The sequence below is a fragment of the Gobio gobio genome, assembly GCF_949357685.1.
Source record: "Gobio gobio genome assembly, chromosome: 3".
Classification (NCBI taxonomy): domain Eukaryota; kingdom Metazoa; phylum Chordata; class Actinopteri; order Cypriniformes; family Gobionidae; genus Gobio; species Gobio gobio.
In genome coordinates, this window is record NC_137099.1 from 67,936,181 (window position 1) to 67,956,816 (window position 20,636).

The window sequence follows — 20,636 nt, forward strand, 5'->3', positions numbered from 1 at the left end:
GAGTTTTGCTTAATGCACCCAGAATGCATTGCGGCATGTCACCATTGTTGAGATTCATAGGCTGATTCTTGATGTCTGTGTGTGAGTTTACTCGCAGGAGGTAGACATGCTTATTGTGTGATGTGTTATTTAAATAGAGTCCAAAACTTATGTACATATTTTTTGAAAATCGTTTAGTTTTAGTGATGAAAACACTGCTGGATCTTCTGCTGAAGAGTCACAAGGATACTATAATCAATGACTCTCAGGAGATCAGCAAATAAGGCAATATATGATGATAACAACTATACCATCAACAACAAGAATCAAGATTCTCCTGCTGTTCTCACCATATCAAACAGCTACAGCAACCAGAGTAAAAACAATGTTAACAACTCAAGGGTCAAGAGCCCAACTAAAGTAAACAATGATCACCATGATGGTGACTTCAAACAAAACTATTATTTTCAAAAAAACATCAACATCTAAACCTCAATAAGAGCTTCTGTAGTCGTCTGACATAAATAAAGTCAGTCTGGTTAGTAATGTGTGAAGCTGGTGATGCTGTTTGTGGAGTTGTTTAATCCTCCTCTGCTGAGATCTTCAGAGATTTAATGTCTTTTTTTATAGTCAGCCGTAGTTCTTGTGTTTTTCTTTTTCTCTTTTCTTCAGTGATTCTGCTCATTATCATCAGGTGTCACCACTAATGGTCAATCATCACTTAATTAATCTCTTAATTATCTCATTAACTTTAACACTGATTCAGTGTTACTTTAACACTCTGTATAGTGGGGCCATATGTGCTCTGAGCAGTGTTAATTTAACACTGGGGATTTTACTGTGTAGGATTCACTCGATATGCATGTTGTTTCACTGATTAAGCTGTAGAAACATCAATATCATGTTCAATGACATGAGTTCGGATAGGAATATCAGAAAAGAAAGAGGGAAACGAGCTAACCTACTTGGCCTTCTCTGATTCAGACAGATGAGACAAATGATGAGCCTAGTTAGCAAGAACTTCAGAGTTATTTAGTTGCCCTTCCCCTTCCCCACGAAAAGGACCTTTCATCTCCTCTAGATTGTCAGCGATGTTCTCTAGCCCTGTTCACACACACACACACACACACACACACACACACACAAAGAACATGTTCAACCAAACACTGTGAGATCTTACCCAGCCAGTATTCGATCTCTCCACATTCCCAAATCCTCTCTTGTACTCTTTCCATCCCCAATAGAAATTCACACTGCCGTCCATTCTCCTCTGAATCACCTGTGATGGGTTTATATAGAATATATGATTCATAATGTGTGTTCTGATGTGTGTTTAATGATCTAAAGCAGGGGTTTTCAAACTTTATGATGCCAGGGACCCCCAAATACGATGAATCTTTTGATGAATCATCTATTTTTATGAAAAAAAACACTTAAACTGTTAGATAAATTGTGTGACATTATAAATACAAAATATTGTTTCCAAACGTAATAAATTGGCTATACTTAATGTTGTATGTATAAACCTCAAGAAGAAATTTTTCAATTAAAAATGATTTGCATAAGCAACTTTCACAATAAATATGTGTGTAAGCAGCTTACGTACTGCATTAAGAATACCGCCTTACAACCGCAGTGAGCGAGATAAAGGGACTCACTAGAAAGATACAACGCAAACGTATACAATTCTGGAAAGTAGCCTATGTATACGGCAAGAAATGAGAGAAACATTTAGAAATGGAACAGAATATTCGGTAGACTTTATCCATTTTTGCTTTGTCTTTTTATTCTCTGAAATGTTCTAGGGACCCATGCACTCTCAGAAAAAAAGGTACAATGGAGGTGCAATATTGTTCCTTGGGGAACAAAACGTATAACTGTACCTTTAAAGGTACACAATTGGTCCTTAGGGTGCAATTATACCATTGTTTTCCTCTACTTAGAGCAGGAGTAGGCAAGTTCAGTACTAGAGAGTCACTGTCCTGCGGAGTTTGGCTCCAACCCTGAAAGACATCTATAGAAGCTCTTATTGAGAATTAAAGCAGCACTAGGTAACTTTTCAACCTTTATAATGTATTTTCAAGACTCTTGTGATGATACATCGACTTACAATAGGTTGAATGACACGTCTGCTATAGCCTGACGGGGTCTGTATCGTTTTTAATCGTACTTTTAAACTTCGGGTTTCGGGTAGTAACCCGAGAACAAAAAGAACTACAAAATTCGACTGCTTTACGGCATATACGAGCCCAACTATCATTTGTTTGCCGAATGTTATAGTCATGGCCGAAGCAGCACAGAAAAATAAGAAAGCAAAGGTTTTGTCAGAGGAAAGCAAAAAGAGGAAACGAGAAAGTGATGGGATTAAAGGCAGGATGAGGATCAACATTGGGCCAGCGTTTGCTCGTTGGCGTGAGCTGAAGGAGGAGGGGCTACATTCTTGCAAGTAAATACATAAGATGTACAAAATCATATTTTAGGATACCTAACATGTCTGTGATATTTGTTTATTTGTCTTGCATCAAGCTATAATGCAAATCGATTTTTCAAATTTGCAGATTCATCAATGGTAGCTTGATATTATAATATTGACGATATATGGTTATTACCTACCACTCAAACATTGAATTGAAGTATCATATAGAGAGATAGATTCTGTAAAACGGTAACCAATAGACTAGGCTACTATAATGACGCTGGCTTGTAAACGTGAGCATCGCGATCATTTGGCGTTTGAAAAAAATGAAACCCATGAAATTATATTCATATGACATGCTGAAACATATGCCACTGTACCTGGAATGAAGACATTTCACACGCGACGCAAGCAGAACACCTGCATGTGAACTCCTGCAGTGTTCAGGGCTATCATGGTTGTCATGTCAACAAATGCACGTGCGATGCATCCACTGATGTAGGATGACAGTTTAAGACAGTAGTAGAGGACAATATTGTTTCTCAACTGTAGGGGGACCCCGAGAGCAAAACCTACCTAGTGCTGCTTTAACAGAGGTTTAGATGTTGATGTTTTATTAAAAATGTTTGGTCACCATTTTGGTGATCAGTATTTCCTTTAGTCTGGCAGTTTTACTCTTGGCTTTTTATGTGAGTTTGTGGTTTTTGTTACAGTGTTAACAAAACACATAATCTGTTCAAATCAAAAGAAGCCATAAACAAAAATGATCATGAAGAAAATTGTTTGAATAAACTCATCACTGACTAAAAATATTAAAATATAATATTCACCAACAATAGTTTCTTGCCACAGATCAGACATTCTAAATTCTGATTTTAAATACAATTTAAAGGGGAAACTGTAGTAAACGTTGTTTGTAGAGAAGGAGGCGGGAACCGGCGGACAATCAAAACATTTAATCAAAATAAAATGGCGGCGACAGCCCCTCACGGTCGACTGCCGCCTACATACAAACAAACACAAAATGAAAATAAAAAGCTGCAGCCCCTCACGGACGACTGCAGCGAACACAAAATAAAACATAACACAAAATCCAGGCCTGGTCCTCTCTCGTCCCTCACTGTCGTCGCTCATCCTTTATACTCCCTCACTCCTCCGCAAGGGCCGAGAATGCTGCGGCTCGCAGCTGGCGCTCATCCTCTCTGATGAGCGCCGCCTCGTCCCGCCCTCACGGTCCCTCGGCCTCGCTGCTCGCCACAAAAACGTTTAGACTCAAACAGATATCAAGAATCAGCATATGCATCTCAACAATGGTGACATCCTTAATGCTGCAATGCATGCTGGGAACCATGAGTTTTATACTGTGGTGGCTTAGTAGGGTTGGAGCTAAACTCTGCAGGACATCAGCTCTCTAGGACCGAACTTGCCTACCCCTAACTTAGAGGTACACAAATGTACCCTTAAGGGTCCCGCCCCAGTGACGGCCACTTGTACCTTAAATTATACAATTTTGTACTCGTTTTTTTTTTTGTGTGGGGGACCCCAGTTTGAAAACCCCTGATCTAAAGTCACATTCGTACCGTCCATCCTCCGTGTTGTCTTCATCTTTCCCATCTGAGATCATGTGACAGTAAACCCAGACAGGAACATCTCCTGCTGGATAGATGGAGTAAATCCCACTGACTGTTTCTCCTGAGTTGTAGACGTCAGAACAGTCGATTGGCATGAATGTACAGTCACTGCCCAATACAACAGGGAGAAGAGCCGCCAAAAACACCATCAACTACACGAGACGGAGAGAAAAAGAGATGAACATCACTCTGAAAAGGAAAAAGACATGTAATAAGAATTTAGTGGTTCAGGGCCATTTAAGCAATGAAGGAAGCAGATGAGCTTACTGCCATCTTCTCAATCTCTCCTCAGTAGATCACAGTAGAGATTTTTATTATCTAAATAAAATAAATATTGTTCATAAATTTTTATATTTTTTTTCTGAAAATTGTACAAATGTTCTGTGAGGTAAGTGAAGAATAAAACAGTAACTCACCGCTTGTGTTGTTCAGTCTGACACAAACACACTTTATATATCTGTCAGATTCTTAGGCTCCTCCTCTGTGTCTTTATGGCATAAAGGTCCACTCTAAAAGCTCAAGACTAAGTAAATATGTGTTAGAAAACTATACATAAAACAAATTATGTATTTTCAACTGTTAAACTCTTCAGAGATAATGCTAAAAGATTATACATTTAAATTTTTATTCCATATACAGAAATAATGAGTCATTCATTATGGTTGTATATTAATATGTGTTTTTGACAGTCAGAATAAATTAATTTACAAATATCAGGGTTTTAATTTTTTTTTAAGGAAATGTATTTGCCATCAGTATATTTCCCATAGGGCATCACAGGGAATATGTTTTGTAATTTAATATATATATATATATATATATATTTCACTGAGAGCCCCAAATTAGATCAGTAATTAATAAAAGATAGTTCATCTGTCATTGGAGGTGTAAAATCAGGACCGGAGCATTTCAGCTGTACATTTAAACATGTCATTATTTATTTTGAGAAGGAAACATGGCCCTAAGACAGCAATTACTCATAATCATTAACATATTTACTGTTATTCATTAACATAATTTCGCTAAAGATTCAAAGGGCTAATGAGGAGCAAACAGTTCAAAGTTAAAAAAAAACACATGCTGGTTTAGGACCATCTCTCAAAGCAAACAAGACGTTTATTGAGGTGTTGAATCCCAATGCACCAGAAAGAAAAGCAAAACAGTTGTTACAATTTCATGAATGTTATTTTAAAATAAATACAACCCCATTTTCAGAAAAGTTGGGACATTTTGCAAAATGCAGAATCAAGAATCTGTGATTTGTTTATTCTCTTGAATCTTTATTTTACCGTCAAAAGTACAAAGAAAAGATTTCCAATGTTTTCACTGACTAGCTTAATTGTATGTTGTCAATATAAACAAATTGTGATTAATAATTCCAGTCTACATGTACAACACTTAATTGATCCCATGACTTCAAATTCATATGGTCGATGAATTCATATATGATCCCACAGAATTCCTCATTTAGTGTTTCTGTTGTGGAAATAAACACTTCATACAGACATAACTCTTTCACAATGCTGGAGTGCATTTAACATTTAAGAGGTCCTTTGGATTCTGAATTGTAAGAGTCGGTTTTGGTGCTAAGACAAAAGCTGAGATACATACCTCAGCAATTGAACAATAAAAGTCACTAATCTTGAGGAAAAGATCTCACACACTCACAGAAATATTTCACCCAAAATTTAAGATTTATGTAATTTTATTAAATGACAAATTCCCATTTATATTTTTTTCATAATTTTAACACAAATCTACCAAATAAACTTTACACAATTTATTTTCATTAGGATAATAAAACCTATTTATTTAAAATACATAAAGTTTATTGTATAAATTGCATAATAATTAAGAGAACTAAATCAGGATAATTAAAAAAGTTAAATAACATTTATTTGAATCATGTTAAATGTATATTCATGGCAGAGTTAGTTTTTATGCATTTACATCTATTTGATTTTATTTAAAAACTCATATTTTTAAAATCTATACATTAAAAGTAAATAAACTCTAAAAGATTTAATCAATTTTACAATTTATTTAATGCAATTAGTTAATAAATACTAACATTGTTTGAATAATAAGAGTTATAAAACAAACAAGATTCTGTTATTTAAAGTTTATGTGATTGGTTTTCATCAAAGTTATGAAAAAAAATCCATTTGGGAAACAGGAAACGACGTCACTTTCGCTGGACACAAGCCCTCGAGATATTGTGGGAATCCGTCACACACATCCCACTGAGCAAAGGCGTACGTTGAAAAGACGTCCACTGAGGAGCCAGAATGAAAGTTTTTATGACGTCTGTTTTTGACGTGTTCTGCACGTCCGATATAGACGCTCATGGAACCTCAAGGTTAAAAACTAGTTCAAATTATGGACATATTTTCCATTTGTAATTGCAAAGCAACTCACAGACAGTGTGTGTTTGTCCAGAAATCATGAAAATAAAAGAAACTTAGCTCAAACCTTTAGACACTTTAGACAACTTAGCATCTGTAATTCACACATCTTTGGATCGTGAGAGAATCGTGGGATTCAATCCAGGATCTTCTTGCTGTGAGGAGACAGTGTTTCCCACTGAGACACTGGTGCTGCCCTTAATCACAGACATAAGACACACTTTGACTATTTCTGTCAGACGTCTACAGAAGCTCTTACTGAGAATTAACAGAGCTTTAGATGTTGATGTTTATGGTGAATTTGAAGTCACCATTGTGGTGGGAAGCGTTTGCTTTAGTTGGGCTCTTGGTCCCCGTATTTGTGTGAGATTTTCTTTGGCTGCTGTAACTGTGTGTGTAAAACACAATAGTTATGGCTGAGAAAGCAAAGATAAAGTGACTTCAGGTGTTGTCAGCTTCTTGTTGATGACTAAATCATCAGAAGTCTCGAATCTGATGTTGTGCTTTCGAGTTTTATGTTCTTGTTTGGCAAATAATAATTTGTTTATATACTATAACCTTGTGAATCTGCTGTATTGACACCAATAGCAATAAACAAATCACTCATATTGAAAGATGATAAAACAGCAGGTGCACATTGTTTTGAGAAAATATTTCTCATAGTCACACACAGACATCAAGATTTTGCATATGATTCACAACAACGGTGACAATCAAGCATGAGTTTTGAGTTTTGTACTTTGAAGCTACCCATCATGCATTACAGCATGAAGTTTTTTTTTATGATTGTCACCGTTGTTGTGAATCATATGCAAAATCTTGATGTCTGTGTGTGACTATGAGAAATATTTTCTCAAAACAATGTGCACCTGCTGTTTTATCATCTTTCAATATGAGTGATTTGTTTATTGCTATTGGTGTCAATACAGCAGATTCACAAGGTTATAGTATATAAACAAATTATTATTTGCCAAACAAGAACATAAAACTCGAAAGCACAACATCAGATTCGAGACTTCTGATGATTTGGTCATCAACAAGAAGCTGACAACACCTGAAGTCACTTTATCTTTGCTTTCTCAGCCATAACTATTGTGTTTTACACACACAGTTACAGCAGCCAAAGAAAATCTCACACAAATACGGGGACCAAGAGCCCAACTAAAGCAAACGCTTCCCACCACAATGGTGACTTCAAATGAAACATAAACATCAACATCTAAAGCTCTGTTAATTCTCAGTAAGAGCTTCTGTAGACGTCTGACAGAAATAGTCAAAGTGTGTCTTATGTCTGTGATTAAGGGCAGCACCAGTGTCTCAGTGGGAAACACTGTCTCCTCACAGCAAGAAGATCCTGGATTGAATCCCACGATTCTCTCACGATCCAAAGATGTGTGAATTACAGATGCTAAGTTGTCTAAAGTGTCTAAAGGTTTGAGCTAAGTTTCTTTTATTTTCATGATTTCTGGACAAACACACACTGTCTGTGAGTTGCTTTGCAATTACAAATGGAAAATATGTCCATAATTTGAACTAGTTTTTAACCTTGAGGTTCCATGAGCGTCTATATCGGACGTGCAGAACACGTCAAAAACAGACGTCATAAAAACTTTCATTCTGGCTCCTCAGTGGACGTCTTTTCAACGTACGCCTTTGCTCAGTGGGATGTGTGTGACGGATTCCCACAATATCTCGAGGGCTTGTGTCCAGCGAAAGTGACGTCGTTTCCTGTTTCCCAAATGGATTTTTTTTCATAACTTTGATGAAAACCAATCACATAAACTTTAAATAACAGAATCTTGTTTGTTTTATAACTCTTATTATTCAAACAATGTTAGTATTTATTAACTAATTGCATTAAATAAATTGTAAAATTGATTAAATCTTTTAGAGTTTATTTACTTTTAATGAATAGATTTTAAAAATATGAGTTTTTAAATAAAATCAAATAGATGTAAATGCATAAAAACTAACTCTGCCATGAATATACATTTAACATGATTCAAATAAATGTTATTTAACTTTTTTAATTATCCTGATTTAGTTCTCTTAATTATTATGCAATTTATACAATAAACTTTATGTATTTTAAATAAATAGGTTTTATTATCCTAATGAAAATAAATTGTGTAAAGTTTATTTGGTAGATTTGTGTTAAAATTATGAAAAAAATATAAATGGGAATTTGTCATTTAATAAAATTACATAAATCTTAAATTTTGGGTGAAATATTTCTGTGAGTGCAGAAACTGTGACAACACCCTGACAAACATTCCTCCCCCCTCCCCATTTTGCCCTCTCCTTGTCCTGGTTTCAAGTCACCAAATGCAGATATATCAGTGATGATGTTATTTGTAAATTTATTGTTTTATCCTTTTCATGTTTGATGTCTTTTTAAAGGTCTCAGTGCGAATGGTAAAATGGTCCCAGTTTCACTGCAGTCACTGGTAGTATTAGAAAGATTGGAAAACTAATGAGAATTCAGTTCTCCTTTGAGTAGTCTCTTCAAAGATATCTGATCCACTCCCCCAAAACCAGGTGGGGGTGTTGCAAATATTTACAAACCTTTTGTTCTAGTTGGAGTATTTAAGGCTGGATGGTCTAACTCTCTGGGGGGAATATTCTGCAATCAGACCCCCCGTGCAAACTGCATGTAGATGTGCCAGACATGATGACTCTTTTAAATTATTTTCATATTGCTTTGCAATTGTGTTTTATGTTTTTACGCTGATCAGTTGTGTACCATGGATTCTTGTTTACGTATTTACTTTTCCTGTCTGGCCAAAATAAATGTTAACCTTGATTTCTCTTGTATGGTTCCGAAATCGTTATTCTAGTATGGATAGATGTAGAGTCCTTTATTACCGCAAAATCTAGGGTTATGATAGATCAAACCGATGACGCCACGACTGAAGCATGGAGCGCAGCGTGCGCGATATTCCGATTTCTGACTATCGCTGGGTTAGCAAGTTGTAGTCCGTGAATATTGCTAAAATTACACTTTTTGTTGAGTGAGCATGTGCAACCACTTATAGGTAAAATATTCACTCTACACCCTCTGACTAATCACAGAAGTAACCGTTTTGTGCCCGTGAGCGCGCGAAATCCGGACGCGTCATGTCTCTGTGCGATTTAGGCTCTCAGGATGAACGAATATAAAAACTAGGAAGATATAAAGAAAATCAACGATCTAAATTAAATCGAAACTAATCGTAAAATCAGCTGATAAACTCTAAATGTAGCACACTTTATGGAGTCACTTAGAATTGGAGTCAGATAAAATTATTAATGGAGTCAGATTTAAAATGAGATATCAATAAATTAGGAGAACTTCACAGAAAGGCTGAAAAGGCTTACACGCAGAATTCCTTCTGGCCAAGTCATTAGTTTTCGGTTTTTGGGCTAATGGATGGAGATTTACAGAATCTGATATACAGACTAAAAACAAAGCTTGTGTGAGAGGGTATGGAAAAAAAACCACAACTATACTTTAAAAGAATAAAAAGTAATTTTTCATTATTCATAATTTCTGGACAGAAAGACTGCAGACACTGGACAAAGATGCACATATGTCGAGCACTGGTGCTTGTGCAAACTATCAAATGGAGTGTATTTGAAAGGCTATGCGTTTGTCTGTATACTTTGAGCTTTTAACACTGTAATGTTCCTAGGATACACTCTTTATCTTCATGCTGATGGATTTCATACTGACAGCATAATTCTTCCAGGTTGACCAAACAACACCAATGGCATCATGAGTTTTATCTTCCCCCCATAAATACACACCATTGGGGTTTGTACTGTGACAGGCTGTGTACCAAAATGCCCCGAGATGCAGTTTGGCACAGTTCGCCGCATAGGTGTCTTGGTCTTTGTCAAAGGTAGTGAACTTCATACCATTATGGCCTGATAAAGAGTCGCCTAGAGAGAGGAAGAGCATCATTAACTGTATTAACATAATATATAACGAAGTCACGCTCCTTGTTTAGCCAGATGGTTTCATAATAAACAAGGAATCTTAGCAAGCTTCAGTATGTTATCAAAGCAACATGTCCGACAGCTAACACTGCTTGCTGACAGACTAATTATTCCAGAAAATGTCTTAATTATTGTGCAGTTTTCTTAACATTTACCAATGTAAGCCACATATAAAGTGTTAATGAGATATACATTATATTTACAAACAATCTGGATCCAAATTGAAGACATGTGATCCAGTGAGCATTTACATCTTTAAATGAAAGTGTCGTACCTGCTCCTCCTTCAGTGAATCCTGAAACTTGCAGCTGATATCCGGCACATTCACAATCCACAGAGAAGGACGAGTACAGAGCAAAACCTTTCCTTCCTTCAAAGTCCTCCAGATCCACTCTCAGAATGTACTTCCTGTTACGTGTCAGCTGGTACATGTTCTCCAGCCCTATTCACACGCACACACACACACATGAAGAACATGTTCAACCAAACACATAATCATCCACACAAACGAACACACACTGTGAGATCTTACCCAGCCAGTATTCGCTCTCCACATTCCCAAATCCTCTCTTGTACTCTTTCCACGGCCGATAGAAATTCACACTGCCGTCCATTCTCCTCTGAATCACCTGTGATGGGTATAGAATATATGATTCATAATGTGTGTTCTGATGTGTGTTTAATGATCTAAAGTCACATTCGTACCGTCCATCCTCCGTTGTCTTCATCTTTCCCATCTGAGATCATGTGACAGTAAACCCAGACAGGAACGTCTCCTGCTGGATAGATGGAGTAAATCCCACTTTCTCTTTCTCCTGAGTTGTAGACATCAGAACAATCGAATGGCCTGAATTTACAGTCATTGCCCAATACAACAGGGAGAAGAGCCACCAAAAACACCATCATCTGCATGAGAGAGAGAGAGAGAGAGAGAGAGAGAGAGAGAGAGAGATGAATATCACTCTGAAATATTTTTAAACCTTTGGGTAATTGACACAATGAAGGAAGCAGATGAACTTACTTCCATCTTCTCAGTCTCTCCTCAGTAGTTCACAGCAGAGATTAAATTATCTAGAAGAAAGAAAAATGTTATTGTCTATTTTTCTATTTTATTTCTGTAAATTGTTCAAATGTTCTGTGAGGTAAATGAAAAACAAAACTCACTGGTTATGTTGTGCCGCTTGTGTTGTTCAGTCTGACACAAACACTCTTTATATATCTGTCAGATTCTCAGGCTCCTCCTCTGTCTTTATAACATATTTATGATATAAATGTCCACTATAAAAGCTCTAGATGTTGGCTCAAGATCAAGTACCACATTGTTCCGTGTATAAGATGGATTTTTTTCTTGTAAATCTGAAAAACAAAAAAAAGGGTCATCTTATGTTCAGGGTCTACACTCTCAAAAATAAGAGTACACAGCAAAATCCCCAGTGTTAAATTAACACTCCTCAGTGTACATATGTGTCCACACTACAGGGTGTTAAAAGTAACACTTAAGAAGTGTTAAAGTTAATGAGATAATTAAGTGATTAATTAAGTTATGATTGACCATTAGTGATGAGAAACACAAGAACTACAACTGACTTCAGCCACAGCTTTAGATGAAATCAACTGAAGATAAAATAAGACATTAAATCTCTGAAGATCTCAGCAGAGGAGGATTAAACAACTCCACAAACAACATTACCAGCTTCACACATTACTAACCAGACTGACTTTATTTCTGTCAGACGACTACAGAAGCTCTTACTGAGGTTTAGATGTTGATGATTTATTGAAAATAATAATTTGTTTGACGCCACCATTATGGTGATCAGTGTTACTTTAGTTGGGGTCTTCACCCTTGACTTGTCAGTATTTTTTTTCTCTCTGCCTGCTGTAGCTGTTTGTTACGGTGAGAACAGCAAGAGAAAATTGATGATGACAAGTTGATGACAGATGATGTTGGCTTGTTGTTGGTGATGCAGTTGTTATCATCATATAGTGCCTTATTTGCTGATCTCCTGAGAGTCATGGATTATAGTAGCCTTGTGACACTACAGCAGGAGATCCAACAGTGTTTTCATCAGATAAACTGATCAATGTTTAAAACCTGTACATAAGTCTTGTTTTCCGGTTTAATAACACATCACACAATAAGCACTTCTAACTCCTGCGAGATTTACTCACACACAGACATCAAGAATCAGCCTATGAATCTCAACAATGGTGACATGCTTAATGCCGCAATGCATTCTGGGTGCATCATGCAAAACTCATCCATGGCTCCCAGAATGCATTGAGGCATGAAGCATGTCACCATTGTTGAGATTCATAGGCTGATTCTTTATGTCTGTGTGTGAGTTAATCTCGCAGGAGTTAGAAGTGATTAGTGTAGAATCTGCTTTAAAACCTATTCAGCTCTACTGATTAAAACCAATCTGGATCTTTCCTGGAATCACAGTAAAAAGTTATACCGCAAAGTTAATCAGTGATTTAAATCACTATACAATGATCATACTCTTATCACTGAGCAGCCGAGAGCATCTGATTGTGTTTACTCTTGCTTTTCTTGCCATAGTAAACTCAGCTACAGCAGCCAGAGAAACACTAACATTAAAATGTCATCAAACTGCCCAACTAAAGAAAACACTGATCACCATGATGGTCACATTAAAAAAGTTTCAACAAAAAATGTAATTCTCAATAAGAGCTTCTGTAGTTGTCTGACAGAAATAAAGTCAGTCTGGTTAGTAATGTGTGAAGCTGGTAATGCTGTTTGTGGAGTTGTTTAATCCTCCTCTGCTGAGATCTTCAGAGATTTAATGTCTTCTTTTATCTTCAGTTGATTTCATCTAAAGCTGTGGCTGAAGTCAGTTGTAGTTCTTGTGTTTCTCATCACTAATGGTCAATCATCACTTAATTAATCACTTAATTATCTCATTAACTTTAACACTTCTTAAGTGTTACTTTTAACACCCTGTAGTGTGGACACATATGCACACTGAGGAGTGTTAATTTAACACTGGGGATTTTGCTGTGTACAAAATTGTATCTTTTAAGGTACAAGTGGCGGTCACTGGGGTGGAACCCTTAAGGGCACATTTTTGTTCCTCTAAGTCAGGGGTAGGCAAGTTCGGTCCTAGAGAGCTGATGTCCTGCAGAGTTTAGCTCCAACCCTACTAAGCCACCACAGTATAAAACTCATGGCTCCCAGCATGCATTGCAGCATTAAGTATGTCACCATTATTGAGATTCATATCCTGAGGTGTACTTATATTGTTAGTATGGTTTTTACATCAAAACATTTCATCATTTAGAAATAAAAAGCATTTTTTTCTATACTGATATTGTCTGACATTTTTGCACCGTCTGACTCTGCAAGCACTGCCAGTCCAGAGAGAGACGGACTGGGCACACAAGACAGCTGATACATTTTTATTGTACTGAGTTGTTGAGAGCACTGTGAGCACAAGTTTATTTTGTTTGTATCTGAGAGTTCTGAATAAACACGAGTCCCAGTCACGTGACCCTGTCTTCTTCCTCCTTATTCTACGAACTTTGTAACATGTGGAACCCCTCTCGAATACTTTTACTATGTTTTTTCACCATCACAGCCGTCGAGATTAACGAATCATCAAAATGTTGATTATAGCCTTATTTTTCTATCTTTTCCCATCACATGAAAGGCTTGAGCATTGAGTACACAGGCAGTCTGTTGATCAGTGAATGCAGTGATCTCATCATTGCAGTGCTATTTCTCTCACAAAATGCTTTCACCACAACTAACAGCAAACACGACATCAACATGAATACAGTAAGAGCTTTGTGCAGCAGAACAGCATCATTCATTATAACAGCAGTTTCGGCAAGTGTGCAGATACACTCACGATGTTTGATTCACAGCTCCGAACATTATAAAGAGTGTGTTCTTTGATCGCTCTCTGTAGTTTAATCATTTAAATAACAGATTCATTTCATGCTACTAACAGAAACGCTGTGAAGTTGATCGTTTTAGTCACTGGCTTGATTCACTGATGCATTACGCTTAGGGCATCAAGACGGCCAGCAGATGGACTGACAGTATTAGTATTAAGTGATTTAGACAGAAAGTCTGTGTGAACTTAAATGATTAGCTAGACATCAGAAATCACTGATCACAGATCAGGCATTAATGAACACTGTTACTCACTGTTTGTGGCAGTGCTGTCCAATCCATATGGTAAAGTCTGTTTGTAAAGCCTGTGCTGACATCGCGACTGATAAACGGAATCCATTTTCTCCAAATTCTCTGGGCGGGCAAAGCAGAGAAAGGGGAGGTGACCGTTCCTCATATGACGTCATACAGGGAAGATTCCAGATTGGCTCGTCTGAGCTCTCATTTTCTCAAAGGCATAGCAGGACACCCAGAACTCGGTTTACACCTATCAAAATTTCTAGCCACTTGGGGACCATATACAGGCTAGGGGAACTCATATTAATGTTAAAAAACCTCATAAAATGAACCTCATAAAATGTCATGCCATGGGACCTTTAACATCAACGATACACCCACAGCCAATAGGGAGCATCAAATATGAGTAAAACAAGTGTTTCCCCCAGGACGGATAAACGCATCAACCAACTCTCACTAAGCAGCCAATAAATATGGTGTGTCAGAGTGTAATGTTAGAAGATGGCGAGCCCAAAAAGACTAACAGTCAAAGAAAAGCTTACCACGGTCCTAAAAGCAGCCGTTTCAGAGGGGCTGATGAGTGGGTCTCCGACTTTACGGAGAAACTGCTGTCTTTTCAGCGCTATGTGATCGGCCTAAGCAAAAGAGAGAGAAAGGTAATGCCGATCAACACCTATGTTTTTGACATGCCAAAATCTGCCACTGTACATAAAAAGGTGAGAAATCATTCATAGTGAAATCTACTGGAAATGAAAACTGATAGTTCATCTGTCATTGGAGGTGAAACATAAGGACCGGACCATTTCAGCGGTACATTTAAACGTTATTATTATTTCAGTCAGGTCCACTTAAGTCAAAGACACCATAGACAAACATTTAGTCAACTTTTTATTGCATATTTTGCAAAGATTTACATTTGGCGGTATGGCTCTGTTCTAAATTCCCCATCCTTTGCATGAGCTCCATGAAAAGCCAAGACAGGGAACAGCAGCAGATTCTGGGGACAACCTCCCCTTTTAAACTGGGAGGGCAGAGCAAATCCCCCATTTAGAACAGAGTATGCATCAATGACAACAGAATGACATGATTAAGTTAAGCAGTTTAAGGAGGAGCTGGGGAGGAGGTGGGTTACAAAGCAGCGTGCAGCAGAAGCGTCCAAGCAGGCAGATTGAAGTGAAGCTATGCTTAAGTAAGGCGCCCTGTTTGAGAGAAGCCAATTGAGTGCATAGGATCACCTGAATCGGATCAGCTGAAAGGGGCGGAGTTAGAATTTCCCAGCTGATAGCGGAGCTTGACTACGTGGCTCGCCAGAACTAACGCTGGATGCTTGATTTATTTTGAGAAAGAAATATGGACCTAAGACAGCAATTACTCATAATCATTAACCTATTTACTGGTATCACTGTAAAGCTGCTTTGAAGCAATCTTTATTGTAAAAAGTGCCATCTAAATGAAGGTGGCTTGACTATTCATAAAGATAATTTCCCTTAAGATTCAAAGGGCTACTGAGGAACAAACAGTCCAAAGGTTGTTTTTAAAAAAAAACACATATCACATTCTAAAACACAAAACAGCAACAACACCATTGTCAAAACCCTTATCTATAATAACACTAATCATTAGACAACTTAGATAGTAATCTAACCTTAGATAGTTACTAACCTTTGATAGTTAACACATCTGACTATCATCATAAAACCAATTTCCCCAAATGACATTGGCTTCTGCTTGTGAATGAGCTACAGTCACGTTGTTCAAGCAGTAATGATTCTGACCAGGTGTGAATGTGTTTTTCTTTCTAACTTTTCAATAGTGCCAACTCTCTTTTGTAGCGTCTGGAGTCTCTCTCTCATGGGATCAAAGGGATGAGTCATTTTGAGGAACATCAGAGATGCTCTTCTCTTCCACAGCTCTGCATATAAATTAAATCCCTGCTCCAATGGTTCCAACAAGTCTGAGTTAGATTGCACCACTGACTGGTTAATGACCAACCAGAGTGTGACCAGAAGATACGATGAGGGTCCTGTGAGAGTTTCAATCAGATCCTAATCAGCCAGACCTCTAACTCACCCGTCTGAGAATGGCCGGAGATTCACACACACACACACACACACACACACACACACACACACACACACACACACACACACACACACACACACACACACACACACACACACACACACATATATATATATATATATATATATATATATATATATATATATATGATGACCCTTTTGTTATATGAATGTTGACCACAAAGTATATATATGTATGTGTTTGTGTGAGGTTAATCTTAAATGCTGAAATTGCTCTGTAAAGAATATTCCGGCTTTGAGATATTCAAACCAAGGCATGTGTGATATGTAAATGTTTCTCTTTCATTGTCTTAATCAGCGGTGCCTGGTATATGGTTATGAAATGTATGATTAATACAGTTAGCAAACTTGGAAGTAAAACTGTATTAACTTTGACACATCATAAAACATGCAAAGTGGGTCGTTAAACAAGGACAAAGAAAAACCTTTCCCGCTCAGAATTTGCCCCCTTTGATTGGTCAAGCAACCAAGGAGAGGAGTGGAAAGTTGTCCTCAAGACACAGGAAAGAGCTCTCTCTCCCTGCTCTTTTCTTTGCATCGCTTTGACTTCACATCTTGCTCCCGTCTCGTCAGCATGGCTCGCGGGCTTCGGCCCCGCGGCCCAGCCAAGCTGGTTGTTTCCTTTGAAGATCGACGCGCTCCGCGAGACGGCCGGCGGCTCCGTCAGAGTGCATGCATCACTGCGCACGAGGAACCTTCTCAGCTGGGGCGAGGTGAACTTTCCCTTCCAAGACACTCGCTCCTCTAACACCTTTAAATCTCCAGCGGACCGACTAAGCTCCGGAAGGACCAAACGGAGAGAGAGCTTCAGCGCATGAACACTCTGAGAAACCCCAACGCACGCATCTTGCTTTACACAACACAAAGAAACCATGCAAGCATCAATTCTATCGAAATTTAGATGAGTTTTAAGATATTGTACCCCTGTTTAAGGTGATGATGGTTCTTGCTGGCTCTAGTGGTTACGTTTGGGAAAGTGTCAGATCGGACACGATCATACCCTGCTTCCTTTCCCTTCTCCTCATCCTCCTTCTTTACTTTCCGTTATTCTGTATATACATGTATCCTTTATTTAGTCGTATCCACGTTTTGATTGTCATTGTTGTTGCTCACAAAACACGAGTCCTTTTAATGTAAGATCTAAGCTACGAGCTCTTATATCATTGAATGCTTTAATTAATACCAAAACTCGGAAAGTTTGTCCTTTGTGGCCAGAGGGATAAACTTCCCAGAAATTGGGTAGAAGACCTTGTGAAAGTTGATAAGGATTGTACTGCTCGTTCGTTAAACAGAATGGATCAGAGGAATTTTGAATCAACTCCTCAGAGGTTATTCTGTGATTATTTAATATAGATATATATCCGCAGTTAATTGCAATAAATTGTTGTTAACCATATATATATATATATATATATATATATATATATATATATATATATATATATATATATATATATATATATATATATATATATATATTGCATAAATACCTCGGTTAGGTATTCCCCTTTTTGGGTGATTTTGGAGATTTATGATTTGATTATAACCTGTTATGATTAACCATAAATCCCGAAATATTAATACCCATAATTCCCTATTGAGCTAATTCAATTTAATAATATATGTAACCCTAAAACGCTACACTTTCTAAACTGCTGAATTTAAGCAAATCTTGAAAGCCCAACTTTCTTTTTTGTGAAAAGCAACAAAGTCTTGTCTTGTGTCCCATCTTTCCACATGCAAAATAAACAATTTACTGATTTTCCTTCTGCTCTCCAAACATTGTCTTGCAACGTGACATGGATAGTTAATTGCAATAAATTGTTGTTAACCATATATATATATATATATATATATATATATATATATATATATATATATATATATATATATATATATATATATATATATATATATATTGCATAAATACCTCGGTTAGGTATTCCCCTTTTTGGGTGATTTTGGAGATTTATGATTTGATTATAACCTGTTATGATTAACCATAAATCCCGAAATATTAATACCCATAATTCCCTATTGAGCTAATTCAATTTAATAATATATGTAACCCTAAAACGCTACACTTTCTAAACTGCTGAATTTAAGCAAATCTTGAAAGCCCAACTTTCTTTTTTGTGAAAAGCAACAAAGTCTTGTCTTGTGTCCCATCTTTCCACATGCAAAATAAACAATTTACTGATTTTCCTTCTGCTCTCCAAACATTGTCTTGCAACGTGACATGGATAGCCAAGGACAACAACCTCTAAATTTACTTTTGAGTTGGAATGATGGAATCTATAATGGTTTCTTGCATGCATGAACTACTTAGTGTGATAAATGCAGACTTAAGCCCTATTCGCATGGGATTAGTATTATCTGGGGACCTCTGGTGATTTGAAATAATTGCAGAGAATGTCTGTGATCTTAATCCCGTGCGAATCGGCCATGTCTGTAATTTGTAAAGTAAAAATTCCCTCACAAATTACCTACCATATTTCGCCGAACACTGAGGTCCTGTGATAATAGTAGTCCCATGCGAATCGGCATCTCTGTGACTCGGCCGGGATTACGCGGATTGTATATCATTTTTGCAAGGTTTTTGTTTCCTGTGCGCATTTTTTTCTTTATCTTTCACGAAGAATGACGCTAGGCTGCATATAATGCGCATGGTTATGAATTCCCGTGCGGCTGCACGGATTATACTTTGAAAAACACAAAAACAGAACATATGACAAACTCGCTTAAAATGGGCGCTTTTACATTTAGCTTTGAAACTGAATCTTCCGCCGTATATTTACATTTACATTTATGCATTTAGCAGACGCTTTTATCCAAAGCGACTTACAACTTGGGGGTACAATAAGCGATTGGTCGTGAAGAGTCGAGTGAGCGCAACAAGTGCCTGAAATACTTGGTCCGTGTACATTTCTCAGTGTAGCACAGGCTAGAGTAGGGAGAGAAAGAGGAGGAAAAGAGGAAAGGAAAGTTTTTTTTTTTTTTTAGGAGGTTAAGTGCTCACGGAAGAGATGAGTTTTTAGTTGACTTTTGAATGTTGTCAATGAATCCGCATTTCGGATGGTGGTGGGCAGATCATTCCACCAGCTGGGAACGTTGAATGAAAATCTTCTGGAGAGGGATTTTTTGCCTCTCTGTGATGGTACCACAAGCCTTCGCTCCTTAGCTGAACGAAGGCTTCTGGTGGGGGTGTGACGACATAGAATCGAGTCAAAGTATGCAGGAGCTGAGTGCGTGGTGGCTCTGTAGGCAAGCGTCAGCGACTTAAACTTGATGCGAGCAGCGAGTGGTAGCCAGTGCAGAGAGATGAAGAGTGGGTCCTTTTGGGCTCGTTGAAGACCAGACGTGCCGCTGCATTCTGGATCATTCGAAGTGTTTGGATCGCACAAGAGGGGAGTCCAGCCAGAAGCGCATTGCAGTAGTCAAGTCTAGAAATAACCAGGGCCTGGACAAGAAGCTGTGTTGCGTGTTCTGTTAGGATATTGTTATTATATTGCTCAGTTAAGTTTTTAATTGTATCGTCTGTTCTCTAACTGAACTAAATTATTTTTCTTACTATAAAACAACAAAATGATATCGATACGACTGTTTATAATTTCATACAGCTATATCTATAACGAAAAAACATTGACAAGTCTTGACATCATATCCGGGAGATATGATCAGTAAAATCACAGGCTTGCTTATCCCGTGTGAATGCGCCACGCAAAATTCAGATATGGGGTAATTTCTAAATCACACGAGGTCCCCAGATAATACTAATCCCGTGCGAATAGGGCTTTAGGGTATGTTTACACAACAGCGATGTATTGAAAATAGAAATGTTTTTTCTTTGGACAGAGGGCAACGTAGTCAAAATGATCCCCGTTCACACACAGCAAAACCCCCAGTGTTAAATTAACACTCCTCAGTGTACATATGTGTCCACACTACAGGGTGTTAAAAGTAACACTT